The sequence below is a fragment of the Leucoraja erinacea genome, chromosome 2 (genome assembly GCF_028641065.1).
Source record: "Leucoraja erinacea ecotype New England chromosome 2, Leri_hhj_1, whole genome shotgun sequence".
Taxonomy (NCBI): Eukaryota; Metazoa; Chordata; class Chondrichthyes; order Rajiformes; family Rajidae; genus Leucoraja; species Leucoraja erinaceus.
The window spans coordinates 30,062,293-30,075,645 of record NC_073378.1 but is presented as its reverse complement, the minus strand read 5'-3'; the positions used below and the strand labels follow the sequence as shown (position 1 = coordinate 30,075,645).

Sequence of the window (13,353 nt, the reverse complement as noted above, 5' to 3'; positions counted from 1 at the left end):
CACTGCCCTCTCAGGCAGAGAATTCCACAGACTCACCACTCTCTGTGAGAAAAAAGTTTCCTCTGCTCTGTTCTAAATGGCTTACTCCTCATTCTTAAAGGATCCCCTCCCTTTCTAGTCACAATCAAAATCTCGAACTTCATATGCAGGCTGCAACTAATGAAGGTGACAACTCAGACCATTTCAAGGACAAATCCAGAATATACTTTATCAATAATGTCCACGTTACCCAAATTCATCAGAAAAATGAGGATCAATAAATCAGGACGGCAGCTGTATCTCAGGGCCAAGGTAACTCGCTGGGCTCTGGAAACAGTGTCAATCAACTGGGGTTTAATCCCCCAACCCCCACTCTTTCCCACCGCCCCTCTACCTCTCTTCCTTACCTGCCGCAGCTCGCTGGACTCCTCGCACTCTCGGTGACTTGGTTTCTCACAGAGGGAAGCAGCTTGTCGCCGGTAATCTGCAAAATCAGGGCAGACAAACAAAAAAATAAATAAATAAACATTGTGTGTCCAATTCCCTCCAGAGATGCTGCATGTCCTGCTGACAAGTTAATCCTGCACTTTTCCTTTTACTTACCAACAACAAATATATATAGGCGTATGTATGTTTATATGTACTTATATGTGCGTGTGGCACATGCACGCACATATAAACATGCACATTCATACATTCAGACACATTCATACACATATATTCATATACTGTACACATAGTACACATGTACACACACCCATATATACATACATATGCACACCACACATTCATTCACACACCCATATACACACACACACATTCATGCACACCCACATTCATACACACACCCACACACCACAAATTCATAGACATAAATATCCACACACACATACATTCATACACTCACATTTTTATACCACATTCATACAAACATATACACACACAAACCTACAAATATACACATACACAAACATACACGCACACATACAACATACATATGCCACACAAACACACTTTCAAACACGTACACTCAAACACACACACACAAACACACTCATACACACACATTCAAACACACACATTCATTCATACACACACATACTAATACACACACATTCATACACATACCCACACATACTAATACACACACACATTCATACACTCATACACATACATTCACACACCCACATTCATACAACACGCTCACACACACACATTCATACACGCCTAAATTCACACACAGTACACACATTTATACGCACGCACAAATATTCATCCACACACACACTGACATACTCACACTGACATCCACACACATATATTTTTCACACACACCCAAGCATATGCATACACTATTTATACACATACACATACACACACATACATAGATATTACATTTACTATGAAAACAGTTGCCCGTTGCCGGGGTTGTTTAGCGGGCCGTGGACGCCACGGCGACTGGCGCTGACAGCTGGACCCGCTGTGCCGGGGCCGGGGTGGAGGGGGGTTGATGCCGGGGTGGAGGGGGTTGATGCCGGGGTGGAGGGTGGATGGAGGGAGGGAGGAGGGTGGAGGCCCCGACACCGACACCAGGCCTAGGCCCAGACCCCGGAGCTCCGAGCGGCCGCGGCCGCAGCGACGACACATCATCATCATCATCATCATCCACTACCCGCCGCCACGGCCACGGAAGGTTCTGGCAAAAGGGGTCCGGCGGGAGGCATGGCGAGGGGGGCGAGGGGGGGAGGGGGGGGGGGGGGGGGGGGGGATGGGGAAGGTGTGAGGGTAGTAAACCAGGGACGACACCTTGTATTTCTCCCCTCATCCCGAGGCCGCCGTCGCCGCCGCCGCTTCCTGCTTCCCTGAGGGTCACCATCTTCCTGCGTGAGTGAGTGAGTGAGCGCCGATGTTACCGGCTCCGGGCGGAGCCGCGGCGAGAGGGAGGGAGGGAGGGAGGGAGTCACACACAGAAGTGTGGAAACAGGCCCTTCGGCCCAACTTGCCCACACCGGCCAACAATGTCCCATCCACACTAGTCCCACCCGCCTGCGTTTGGCCCATATCCCTCCAAACCCGTCCTTTCCATGTACCTGTCTAACTGTTTCTTAAATGTTGCCCCAACTACCTCCTCTGGCAGCTTGTTCCAAACACCCACCACCCACTGTGTGAAAAAGTTACCCCGCAGATTCCTATTTAATCTCCCTCTCTCTCTCCTTGAGCCTATGTCCTCTGGTTCTCAATTCCCCAACTCTGGGCAAGAGACTGTGCATTTAAACACTCAATTTTCCTCATGATTTGGTCTACTCCTATTGTCTATTGTCACCCCTGTGTGTTTACCCGATGTATTCATAGAATCATAGTCATACAGCATGGACACAGGCCCTTCGGGCATAACTTGCCCACACCGTCCAACGTGTCCCATCTACACTTGTCCCACCTGCCTATGTGTGGCCCATATGCCTCCAAACCTGTGCTATCCATGTACCTGTCTAAATGTTTCTTAATTGTGCCTTAACTACCTCCTCCGGCAGCTCTTTCCATACACCCACCACCATCTGTGTGAAAAAGTTACCCCCCAGGGTCCTATTTAATCTTTCCCCCCTCTCCTTAAGCATATGTCCTCTGGTTCTCGATTCCCCTACCCCAGGTAAACGAGTCTGTGTCAGAAGATATACACAAAATGCTGGAGTAACTCAGCAGGACAGGCAGCATCTCTGGAGAAAAGGAAGAGATGACATTTCGGGTCGAGATCCATCTTCAGACTCTATGCGTTTGCCCAATCGATTCATAGAGTGATACAGCATGGAAACAGGCCCAACTTGCCCACACCGACCAACATGCCCCATCTACACTAGTCCCACCCGTCTGCGTTTGGCCCATAAACCTGTCCTATCCATGTTCCTGTCTAAATGCTTCTTAAATGTTGTGATACTCCCTGCCTCAACTACATACTTTATTTGAAAATGTTGCCCCTCAGGTTCCCATTCAATCTTTACCACTCTCTCACCTTAAATCTATGTCCTCTGGTTCTCGATTCCCCTACGCTGGGTAAACATCTCTGTGCATTTACCCGATCTATTCATAATCATACAGGCCCTTCGACCCAACCTGCCCATACTGACCAACATGCCCCATCTACACTAGTCCCACCTGGCTGCGCTTGGACCATATCCCTCTAAACCTGTCCTATTGATTTACCTGTCTAAATGTCTCTTAAACATTGTGATAGTACTTGCCTCAACTATCTCAATAGGCAGCTCATTCCCTCTGTGAAAAAGATAACTCTTAAGATCCTGTTAATCTTTCCTCTTTCACCTTAAAACCTATGTCCTTTGGTTCTTGATTTCCCCAACTATGGGCAAGAGACTCTGTGCATCCACCCAGTCTACTCTTCTCATAAGTTCATAAGTGATAGGAGAAGAATTAGGTCATTCGGCTCATTAAGACTACTCCACCATTCAACCATGGCTGATCTCCCTCCTAACTCCATTCACCTGCCTTCCCCCCCATAACCCCTAACAACTGTACTAATCAAGAATCTATGCATCTCTACTTTAAAATATCAATTGACAGCCTTCACAGCCTTCTGTGGCAAAGATTCACAGAATCACCACCCTCTGATTAAATAAATTCCTCCTCGTCTCCTTCCTAAAGGAACATCTGTTAATTCTGAGGCTATGACCACTGGTCCTAGACTCTCCCACTAGTGGAAACATCCTCTCCACATCCACTCTATCCAACCCTATATTGATTTTATACACTTCTATAAGACCATGCCTCCTGCGTTCCAAGGAATAAACATAGTGGCGCAGCCTGGCCTCGTTTGGCTGGGAGGGGGTGCGGGGGACTGGGAACACACCAGGCCCACAGGTCCAGGGACAGTGCTTCATTGCATCAATGTACCTCTGGGGAAGATCACCACATTATAGCAGGTATTTTTGTGGCCTGGATCAGACTCTCCTACTAGTGGAAACATCCTCTCCACAGACTACCACTAGTGGAAACATCCTCTCCACAACCACTCTACCCAGGGCTTTCACTATTCAGTATGTTTCAATGAGGTCCCCCTTCACCCATCTAAACTCCAGCTAGTACAGGCCCAGTGCCTTCAAACGCTTCATCATATGTTAACCCACTCACTCCTGGGATCATTCTCGTGTTTAAACTCAACACAAGGCGAGAGAGAGTTAGATTTAGCTCTTCGGGCTGACGGAATCAAGGGATATGGGGAAAAGGCAAGAACGGGCTACTGATTCTGGATGATCAGCCATGATCATATTGAATGGCGGTGCTGGCTCGAAGGGCCTACTCCTGCACCTATTTTCTATGTTTCTAAGGCGCTTGCTTACTTCTGGATCAGCGTAATTTTCTAATGAACTTATACAATTGTTTAGGATTTTAAGATGAACTTTTTAACAATGTAAATTAGTTCATTTACCATTTTCTTATCATCCAACAATAACATGGTGCAGTGTTTATTAACATCACAAACTGCATTTCCTACAAAAAAAAGCATAAAAAGGAGTATTTTTAGGAGGAGTATTTTTAGGAGGATTGTTTTTTTATTTTGTGGTGTATCGTGCCATATAGAAAATGTTGTAACCATGGCAAATGATCCCTCCTCATTAGGTTGGTAGAACGTAACCACTCGACCACTATGTAGAACGTAACCACCCAGTATATTTTTAATATTCATTCAATTGTAGCAATTCTAAGTTAGAATCTGACCCCTTTTCCATTCATAAAATATTGTAATTATCTAGCTAAAATAAATGTCATAAATGAATTACATTCTTTTTCTAGTTAAAAAAAAAATTATTTGCATTCTCAAGTTGAATAGTAGACAAAATCTCATCCATGGCAATCAAACAATCTAGACAATAGATAATAGACAATAGGTGCAGGAGTAGGCCATTCAGCCCTTCGAGCCAGCACCGCCATTCAACGTGATCATGGTTGATCATCCTCAATCAGTACCCCGTTCCTGCCTACTACTGGTTGATCTCAATTTTAAATGCAAACGGGCAGCACGGTGGCACAGCGGTAGAGTTGCTGCCTTACAGCACTTTCAGCGCCAGAGACTCAGGTTCGATCCCGACCACGGTTGCTGTCTGTATGAAGTTTGTACTTTCTCCCCGTGGCCGCGATCTTCTGTTTCTCCCACACTCCAAAGACGTACGGGTTTAATTGGCTTGGTATGAATGTAAGATTGTCCATAGTGTGTGTAGGATAGTATTAGTGTGCTGACCGGTGCTGACGATGGGCCGAAGGGCCTGTTTCGTGCTATTTCTCTAAAATATAAAAAAACTAAAACTCGTCTGTTATTGTAATACGTAAAATTTGCTTTATAATCATAAATTCTCAGCATTTCATTATAGTACATATATTTTAAATATTTAATTTTAAATGCAGTAATAAAAGTGAAGGTAGAGATTGGCCCTGAGTTGTGGTAAACATGCTATGTGGAGGAAGGAACTGTAGATGCTGGTTTAAACTGAAGATAGGCACAGAATTTGTAGTACAGGGTATATTATGTAGTGTGTTGCACTATGTGTGATACACTTACTCCATCTTCTCCGTGGATTGTCACCTTGGTGGAGAAGCTTGTGTGGACCTGAGATCGTGAGAGTGATGCCGTCTGGAGCTGTGCTCCTGGTAGGGCCACCCATGGCGGTATGGTCGAGGGGGAGGTCTCTGACAAAGAGCAATCCGACCAAGATCTCAACGGTGGAACAGGTGGAGGACGATGCCTGACCTTAGTGGAGCGTCACAACGGCTGGGAAGGCGGATGAAGGCTGCAGCAGAAAAGGGTCTCTGGTCGTCTTGGATTCCATGCCACTGGATCCTGACCCAGATCTGTCAAGGACTGTGGGGTGGCTGTCTGTGCACCAGTCTGTGCACCACTCCATATTGGGAATAGCACCCTGGAGGCACCCATGGACAGCCACGACTGAAGTATGTAGTACATTGTATGGCTCAGAGGATAGCACTCTTGACTTGGGCGGCAGAGTGGAGTAGCTGGTAGAACAGCACTAACAGCTCCAGAGACCCAGGTTCGATCCTGACCTCGAGTGCTGTCTGTGTGGAGTTTGCACATTCTCCCTGTGACTGCATGGTCCAGGTTCTCCAGTTTCCTTCCGCATCCCAAAGATATGCGGATTTGTTGGTTAATTGGTCTCTGTAAAATTGCCCCGAATGTGTAGGAAGTGGAACCAAGGTACTGCAGATGCTAGTTTACAAAAAAAGAAGATACAAAGTGCTGGAGTAACTCAGCGTGTCAGGCAGCATCTCTGGAGAACATGGATAGTTGAAAGGTGCCAACCGGAAACGTCACCTTAACATGTCCCCCAGAGATGCTGCCTGAGTTACTCCAGCGCTTTGTGTCTTTTATTTGTAAACCAACATCTGCAGTTCTTTGCTTTCACAAATTTCTACTCCAGGTTTGGTTTATATTCTCCCCACATGTTGTAAAGTGTTTGATGATGCACTGTTTCACAGCCCTTGCCTGGTTCTACTCTCATCCATCAGTCTTCTGCTGCTTAAGAAACTCCATTTTAATTTGAACATAGTTAACTTTAGTTTAGAGATACAGCATGGAAACAGGTCTTTGATCTACCGAGTCCGCGCCGACAAGCAATCTCCCCGTACACTAGCTCTATCCTACACACTGGGGACAATTTTACAGAAGCCAATTAACCTACAAACCTGCACTTCGTTGTCATCTGTCAAGAACCTGGAGCATCCGGAGAAAACCCACGCGGTCACAAGGAGAACGTACAAACGCCATACAGACAGCACCTGTAGTCAGAATTGAGCCTGGCTCCCCGGCGCTGTGAGGCAGCAACTGTTCCGCTGCACCACTGCCGCCAATTCACTGGGCCAGACACACTGAACTAACAGCACATCCAGCTTCGAGTTAAAACCCAGCAAAGACTTGGAATTGTTTCGGAGAGCATATATTTGACTTGTGTAGGAGGGAACTATGGATGACAATAGGTGTAGGAGTAGGCCATTCGGCCCTTCAAGCCAGCACCGCCATTCAATGTGATCATGGCTGATCATCCACAATCAGTACCCCGTTCCTGCCTTCTCCCCATATCTCCTGACCGCTATTTTTAAGAGCCCTATCTAGCTCTCTCTTGAAAGCATCCAGAGAACCTGCCTCCACCGCCCTCTGAGGCAGAGACTCACCACTCTCTGTGAGAAAAAGTGTTTCCTCGTCTCCGTTCTAAATGGCTTACTCCTTATTCTTAAACTGTGGCCCCTGGTTCTGGACTCCCCCAACATCGGGAACATATTTCCTGCCTCTTTAGAATCCCTTTACAATCTTATATGTTTCAATGAGATAACCTCTCATCCTTCTAAACTCCAGAGTGTACAAGCCCTGCTGCTCCATTCTCTCAGCATATGACAGTCCTGCCATCCCGGGAATTAACCTTGTAAACCTACGCTGCACTCCCTCAATAGCAAGAATGTCCTTCCTCAAATTAGGGGACCAAAACTGCACACAATACTCTAGGTGTGTAGTATTAGGGCTCTGTACAACTAACTCTGTAGGGATAGAAACATAGAAATTAGGTGCAGGAGTAGGCTATTCGGCCCTTCGAGCCTGCACCGCCATTCAATATGATCATGGCTGATCATCCAACTCAGTGTCCCGTACCTGCCTTCTCTCCATACCCTCTGATCCCCTTGGCCACAAGGGCCACATCTAACTCCCTCTTAAATATAGCCAATGAACTGGCCTCAACTACCCTCTGTGGCAGAGAGTTCCAGAGATTCACCACTCTCTGTGTGAAAAAAGTTCTCCTCATCTCGGTTTTAAAGGATTTCCCCCTTATCCTTAAGCTGGATGCTGGTTTAAACCGAAGATAGACACAAAAAGCTGGAGTGACTCAGCGGGACAGGCACCATCTCTGGAGAGAAGGAATGTGTGACATTGCAGGTCGAGACCCTTCTTCAGACACTGTCTCAGAAGGGTCTCGACCTGCAACGTCACCCATTCCTTTTCTCCAGAAATGCTGAGCTACTCCAGCTTATATTTGACTTGCTTCACTTGAACACTAGGTGGTATCTTCATCCATTAAAAGGAGCTTTAGTGCAAATGGCTAAGAAATTCAGTTGGCATGCAAACTAGAGTTAAAAAAGTTTTGTACAGGAACCAAGGTGATTTTATGCCCATGCTGTAGTTTAGTTTAGAGATACAGCGTGGAAGCGGGTCCAAACCTACCAGCAATCACCAAAAGCTTCTCACCTGACCTCGGTACACGTGACAACAAACTAAACTATACCTGAAGCTAATTGCATCCTACACACCAGGTACAATTCACAGAAGCCAATTAACCTACAAACCCGTGCTTCTTTATGGAATGTGGGAGAAAGCCAGAGCACTGCGGGAAGCACGGTGGCGCAGTGGTAGAGCTGCTCCCCCCCCATAGCGCCAGAGACCTGGGTTCGAGCCTGACTAGGAGAGCTGCTGTCTGTATGGAGTTTGTATGTTCTCCCTAGGACCATGTGGGTTTTCTCTGGGTGATCCTGTTTCCTCCCACCGTCCAAAGAGGTTAATTGGCTTCTGTGAAATTGTCCCTATTGTGTAAGATGGAACTAGTGTATGGGGCGATTGCTGGTCGGTGGGCTGAAGGGCCTGATTCCACTCTGTATCTCTAAACTAAACTAAATTGGATTTCCCGATCTTGCGTTTCCCAAACAGACTCTTCTTGAGAGTCTGCAGAAGACTGATGGGTGAGAATAGAACCAACTTTGGTCAAATTGTAAAGTGTCCCTAGTGTGTAAGATATTGATAGTGTACGGGCTGGTCACTGTTTGGCGCGGACTTGGTGGGCCAAAGGGCGTGTTTCCGCGCTGTATTTCTAAACGCTAAAGTCTAAAGCTTTGATAAACGGGCGTCACAGTGGTGCAGCGGTGGAGTTGCTGCCTTACAGCGCCAGAGACCCGGAGTTGATCCCGACTACGGGTGCTGTCTGTACGGAGTTTGTACGTTCTTCCCCATAACTGCGTGGGTTTTCTCCGAGACCTACGGTTTCCTCCCACAAGGCAGATTCGATGCTAGCATTTATATCAAGAGAACTGGAATACAAAAACAGAGATATAATGCTGAGATAGACAGGAAATGCTGGAGTAACTCAGCCGGACAGGCAGCATCTCTGGAGAGAAGGAATGGGTGACATTTCCAGTCGAGACCCTTGTTCAGACTGATGTAATGCTGAGGCTCTATAAGGCGCTGGTCAGGCCACATTTGGCGTATTGTGAGCAAATGTGGGCCCCATATCTGAGGAAGGATGTGCCGGCTCTGGAGAGGGTCCAGAGGAGGTTTACATGAATGATTCCAGGAATCAACAAATTCTTGAATAGAACGGGTGTCAAGGGTTATGGGGAGAAGGCAGGAAAATGGGATTAGGAGGCAGAGATCAGCCATGATTGAATGGAGTAGACTCGATGGGCCAAATGGCCTAATTCTACTATAACTTGCGAACTGGTGAACTCCAAAGGGGTACAGGTTTGTAGGTTAATTGGCTTGGTATAAATGTAAATTGTCCTTCGTGTGTGTAGGATAGTGTTAGTGTGCAGGGATAGCTGGTTGGCGCAGACTAGATGGGCTGAAGGGACTGTTTCTGCACTGTATCTCGAAACTAAACTAAACTAAAATCTTTTCACTGTACCTCGGTACATGTGACAGTAAATTAAACTAAACTTATTTTGTCACAAAATAGGAACATCAAAAATGAACAGGAATGTCAGGAATGATTGCATCTGCAGGTAAATTCTCCCCCAAGTGAATCCCTAGTTAATCTGTAATTAAATTCATGCATTTACTGTCACAGGTGCAGGTTTCATCCAAGACATGATTGTTTTTGCAGCACTTAACACATTAATTGCACATAAATCAATAAACCTGACAGGACTGCAGCCAAATGTTGGTTTTACTATGATTGAGTGTGTTCCTGTGTGCACTCCATGCTTAAGGTGTGATCATGATGCACTGAGTAAAATCTCACCAAATCTTTCCATTTGTACAGCGTGGTACAATCGTTCATCGATTTCAAACAGCAATTAGTGCCTGCAGCACTTGAAAACGAATGAATATCTGAATGTGTAGGAAGGAACTGCAGATGCTGGCTTAAACCGAAGATAGACACAAAAAGATAAGACACAAACTCAGCGGGTCAGGCAGCATCTCTGGAGAGAAGGAATGGGTGACGTTTCGGGACAAGGCACTTCTTCAGACGTTGTGTGGGAACGATTCCAGCACGAGGGCTGAGCGGGAGAGGTTGAGCAGGCTGGGACTTTATTCCTTAAAACGCAGGAGGATGAGGGGTGATCTTATAGAGTTTAGTTTAGTTTATTGTCACGTGCACCGAGGTTCAATGAAAAGCTATTTTTTGTTGCGTGCTATCCAGTCAGCTGAAATGCTATATATGATACAATCAAGCCATCTGATAAAATCCAGTAATGTCCGATTAAAGATAGTCCAAGGGTCTCCAATAAGGTAGATACCCCTCTCTAGTTGGTGATAAGATGGTTCAGTTGCCTGATAACAGCAAGTGTATAAGATCATGAGGGGAATAAATAGAGTCATAGAGTGATACAGTGTGGAAACAGTTGGCCCAACTCGCCCACACTCGCCCAACATGTCCCAACACTAGTCCCATCTGCCTGCGTTTGGTCCATATCCCTCCAAACCTGTCCTATCCATTTACCTGTCCAACTGTTTCTTAAACTATGTGATAGCCCCAGCCTAAACTACCTCCTCTGGCAGCTCGTTCCATATACCCACCACCCTTTGGGAAAAAGCCACCCCTCGGATTCCTATTAAATCTTTTCCCCTTCACCTTGAACCTATGTCCTCTGGTCTTCGATTCCCCTACTCTGGGCAAAAGACTCTGTGCATCTAACCCGATCTATTCCTCTCATGATTTTGTATACCTCTATAAGATCTCCCCTCATCCTCCTGCACTTCATGGAATAGAGACCCAGCCTGCTCCACCTCTCCCTGTAGCTCACACCCTCTAGTCCTGGCAACAACCATGTAAATCTCTTCTGAACCCTTTCAAGCTTGACAATATCTTTCCTATAACATGGTACCCAGAACTGAACGCAGGTACTCAGATACCCGTGTTCAATCCTCACGTGTTGACTGTGAGGAGTTTGTATTTTCTCCCCGTGACCCCGCGAGTTTTGCCCAGTTTCCTCCCACATTCCAAAGACGTGCATGTTTGTAGGTTAATCGGTTTCTATCAGTTGCCCACTCGTGTGTAGGATGTGAAACTGGGATAACATGGAACGAGTGTGATGGGGTGATCGACGCAGTCCATTTTCTCCATAGATCAAGGGGACGGCACAGTGGCGCAGCGGTAGAGCTGCTGCCTCATAGCACCAGGGACCTGGCTAAATGTTTCTTAAACGTAGCGATGGTCCCTGCCTCAACTACATCCTCCGGTAGCTCGTTCCATACACCCACCACCCTTTGCATGAAAAAGTTTGGTTCTGTAAGAATGTTATAAGTAAGGATGATCAGCCATGATCACATTGAATGGTGGTGCTGGCTCGAAGGGCCGAATAGCCTACTCCTGCACCTATTGTCTATTGTTCCATTGATTGTACATGTGACTCTTGACTGGAGTTGCTAATTGAACCACGCGACACACGAACGGGCCCTTCGACCCACAATGTTGTGCCAAACATGGTGCCTACTTAAACTTCTTCTTCTTCTACTTCTGCTTGCTACTGCACAACAGCCGGGCTATCTCGTGCACATCTGATCACATCTGCTTGTACATGACCCATATCCCTCTGCTATCCGCACTTCCACGTGCCTATCTAAAAGCCTCTTAATCGCTACTCTCATACATGCCTCCACCACCACCCCTGGCAATGCGTTCCAGGCACCCACTGGTCTCTGCATTAAAAAAAACAGCTTTGCACATCTCCATTAAACTTTCCCTCCTCTCACCTGTGGTTATGCCCCCACTCCCGTCAGGCAGAGGTACAGAAGGTTGAAAACCCACACCTCCCGATTCAGGGATAGTTTCTTCCCAACTGCTGCCAGACAATTGAACCGTCCTCTCACCAATGAGAGAGTGGTCCTGACCTCCCATCTCCCCCATTGGAGACGTTTGAGCTGTCTTTAATTGGACTTTACTGGAGTTTATCTTGCACTGAACGTTATTCCCTGTATCCAGTATCTGTACACTGTGGACAGCTTCATTGAAATCATGTATAATCGTTACGCTGACTGGATAACACGCAACAAAACAAAATAATGTGATAGCAGTCACGGTGGCGCAGCGGTAGATTTGCTGCCTTAGAGCGAATGCAGCGCCGGAGAACCGGGTTCGATCCTGATTACGGGTGCTGTCTGTACGGAGTTTGTACGTTCTCCCCGTGACCTGCGTGGGCTTTCTCCGAGATCTTCGGTTTCCGCCAACATTCCAAAGATGTACAGGTTTGTAGGTTAATTGGCTTGGTAAATGTAAAAAAATTGTCCCTAGTGGGTATAGGATAGTCTTAATGTGCGAGGATCGCTGGTCGGCTTGGACCTGGTGGGCCGAAGGGCCTGTTTCAGTGCTGTATCTCTAACTAAACTAAAAGGTTTTTCACTCTACCTCGGCACATGTGATAATAATAAACTAAACTAAACTAAACTAAACAAAGATGTGGAGAGAATGTGTAGGAAAGAACTGCAGATGCTGGTTTAAATGCAGGAGTAACTCAGCGGGACAGGCAGCATCGCTGGAGAGAAGGAATGGGTGACGTTTCAGGTCGAGGCCCTTCTTCAGAAAGATGTGGAGAGGATGGTTCTAGGTGGGTGAGTCTAGGACCGGAGGCCATAGAATCAAAGAATGTACCTTTAGAAAGGAGATGAGGAGGAATTTCTTCAGTCAGAGGGTGGTGAATCTGTGGAATTCTTTGCCACAGAAGGCTGTGGAGGACAAGTCAATGGATATATTTCAGGTGGAGATTGACAGATTATTGATTAGTACGGGTGTCAGGGGTTATGGGGAGAAGGCAGGAGAATGGGGTTGAGAGGGGATGTTAGATCAGCCATGATTGAATGGCGGAGTAGACTTGATGGGCTGAATGGCCTAATGCCTAATTCTGCTCCTATAACATGAACGTGAAAATTAAACTATGTCCTCTAATTTTGTGCATTTCCACCCTGGGGAAAAAGGGTTCAGGCTGTCTACCTTATCTACGTGTCTCATGCTGTCTGTGAGTAATCTGGATGGTGCAGGTAAACATATGCTCGAATAGCAATGTGTATTTTTCTCTGTTCAACCTCCCGCAGGCAATGCTGAAAATGCATGCATCTTCTGCTCGGTAAGTCTGGTTCCAGACACCAGTATAGTAACCACA

General features: G+C 46.4%; 1 protein-coding gene across 5 annotated transcripts in view; it reads right to left on the bottom strand.

Annotated features, from left to right (window-relative positions):
- atxn1a (ataxin 1a) overlaps positions 1-13,353 on the bottom strand; it is a 248,554-nt gene that overhangs the window by 138,011 nt on the left and 97,190 nt on the right. For 3 of the 5 annotated variants that reach the window (XM_055654126.1, XM_055654158.1, XM_055654150.1), the window contains one exon: positions 387-463. The gene's annotated coding sequence lies outside the window, so the exon portion shown is untranslated. Of the gene's footprint in view, positions 1-386; positions 464-1,785; positions 1,924-4,417; positions 4,480-13,353 lie in introns of those variants that run through there. The other 2 variants (XM_055654143.1, XM_055654135.1) reach the window with 2 other exon arrangements.